Consider the following 2,500-nt stretch of genomic DNA (forward strand, 5'->3'; position numbering starts at 1 on the left):
TTATAAGGTAACTAATTAACGAGTCCCACACCTACACGCCCTTCCCTCAGGTGTGTGTGCGTGTGTGTGTCTGTGCGTGCTTGTGTGTGTGTGTGTGTGTGTGTGTGTGTGTGTGTGTGTGTGTGTGTGTGTGTGTGTGTGTGTGTGTGTATTGATTTTTTATTCGCTTTTTTTTGCGTTGTCTTGTCAGAGAGAGAGAGAGAGAGAGAGAGAGAGAGAGAGAGAGAGAGAGAGAGAGAGAGAGAGAGAGAGAGAGAGTCTGACGTATCTCTCTCTTTATCTTTCGCACTCTGTAATGTGAAGTGAGTTTCATTGTAAGGTTAAGTGAATTATCTCTCTCTCTCTCTCTCTCTCTCTCTCTCTCTCTCTCTCTCTCTCTCTCTCTCTCTCTCTCTCTCTCTCTCTCTCTCTCTCTCATCATAGACCAAAAAAAATATTGCAAAAATCTTAAAAGTATCGTACAAAAGCATAAAAAAGTATCGTAGAACTCGAACAATTATCGTACAATTAAAAGTAGACATCGTGTAATGCAAGTGTCGTAGAACTCAAACAAAAATAGAACATAGAAACAAAATATATATAAGAAAAAATGTCGTAGAATATAAGGAAAAGTATGAGACTGCAAAAAATACTCTGCCAAGGGGAAATAAACAGATAAATAAGCAAAACAAAACAAATAAATAAAAAAAGTAGCAGAAATTATCGTACGATTCATTACACACACAAAAACAAAAGAAAATGAAGCAAAAAAAAAAAAACCCTTCTAAATACGAAAACAGAATCCCAGAGCAAACAAATAAACAAACAAAAAAATAAATAAAAAGCAAGAAAATGCATCTTTAACAAAACTCCGAAAAACAAATAAACAAAGAAACGAATAAATAAAACCAAACAAACAAAAACAAACTAATAATTATACAACATTAACTAACTTCATTAACTTTCACCCCCCACAGATACTCGCACTCGGCACCACCACCACCACCACCACCTCCCCCTGTGGCGCCACCGTCGGGGGGTTCGCACGGGACCGCTTTATATGCAACTACTGCGGGAAAGGATTTGACCGCTCCTCCAACTACAACCGTCACTTACGGGTGCACACTGGAGAGAAGCCCTTCGTCTGCTTCGCCTGCCCCTATCGCACCGCTGACAGTAGCAATCTGAAAGCCCATACAAGGAAGTGGCACATTCCCGGGGGTTTTCTTGCTGCAGCCACCTCCGTTTCCTTATCTGCTAGTTTCTCCTCCTCCTCCTCCTCTTCTTCTTCTTCCTCCTCCTCCTCTTCCACCTCCTCTTCCATAGCGAGTTCTTCCGGAAAACCATCTGTTTCCGTTTCCTCCTCCTCCTCTTCTTCTTCTTCTTCAGTCTTCCCTCCTCCTCCTCCTCCTCCTCCTGTTCTTCTTCATCCTTTGTCCCCTTCTTCTGTGTCTCTATCTCCTCCTCCTCCTCCTCCGCCTCTTCCTCCTCCTCCTCCTCCTCCTTCCTCTTTTAAAATCACGCATCCCGTTAGAGTCAATTCTACTTCTTCCGCTTCTTCTTCGTCCTCCTCTTCCCCTTCTTCTTCCTCCTCCTCGTCTTCGTCTTCTTCCTCTTCAGCGCCTTCTGCAGGAAAAGGAAGAAGAGAGGAAGTGAGAGGAGGAGGAGGAGGAGGAGGAGGAGGAAGAGAGGAAGTGAGGGGAGTGTCCAAGTGATTCTCTCTCTCTCTCTCTCTCTCTCTCTCTCTCTCTCTCTCTCTCTCTCTCTCTCTCTCTCTCTCTCTCTCTCTGCAGATTTTCTTTATTTATAAGTATTTATTTACTTTCTTTGTGATAATAATAGTAATAATGATAATAATAGTAATAATAATAGTAATAATAACAATAATGATAATATTAATAATGAAATATGGATGAGTTTATGAAAAAAATAAATAGATGAAATAACAGAGAATATCATTATAACCTCCTCTCTCTCTCTCTCTCTCTCTCTCTCTCTCTCTCTCTCTCTCTCTCTCTCTCTCTCTCTCTCTGCATCAAAGTAGTGCGTAGTAGTAGTAGCAGCAGTAGTAGTAGTAGTAGTAGTAGTAGTAGTAATAATAGTAGTAGTAGTAGTAGTAGTAGTAATGGAATAGTATAAGTTTTCCAAAATTGTACCAGGTCATAAAATATCGAGATTAATAAAAAAACGCTCCCAGAACTGATAGAACAACACAAGGAACACAAACAAAAGAAACAGAAGAAACAGAAGAAAACGCGGACAATTAAAACACCCACACACCAATAAACAACACAAATCAAAAGAAGAAAAAAAAACTCATACCAAATCGAAAAATTCTTGTACTTTACCGCTCCAGAGAGAGGTAGCAGAGGAGAGAGGGAGTGGAGCCAGACACAAACACGCCACATGACTGGTCGATTATCTCATGACGTCACAGGCACCACCCAATCAACGGGCAGAAAACTATGACGTATCAAAACTGAAGCCAATCAGGGAGCGGCAATGGGTTCGTGACGTCACC

General features: G+C 41.2%; 1 protein-coding gene across 1 annotated transcript in view; it reads left to right on the forward strand.

Moving 5' to 3' along the window:
- Positions 1-1,932, forward strand: part of LOC135094934 (zinc finger protein 296-like) — a 72,182-nt gene extending 70,250 nt beyond the window's left edge. The window contains exon 6 of the mRNA XM_063995448.1: positions 957-1,932. The gene's annotated coding sequence lies outside the window, so the exon portion shown is untranslated. The remainder of the gene's footprint in view (positions 1-956) is intronic.
- Positions 1,933-2,500: the final 568 nt, after the last annotated feature.

The sequence above is a fragment of the Scylla paramamosain genome, chromosome 47 (assembly GCF_035594125.1).
Source record: "Scylla paramamosain isolate STU-SP2022 chromosome 47, ASM3559412v1, whole genome shotgun sequence".
NCBI classification, from domain to species: Eukaryota; Metazoa; Arthropoda; class Malacostraca; order Decapoda; family Portunidae; genus Scylla; species Scylla paramamosain.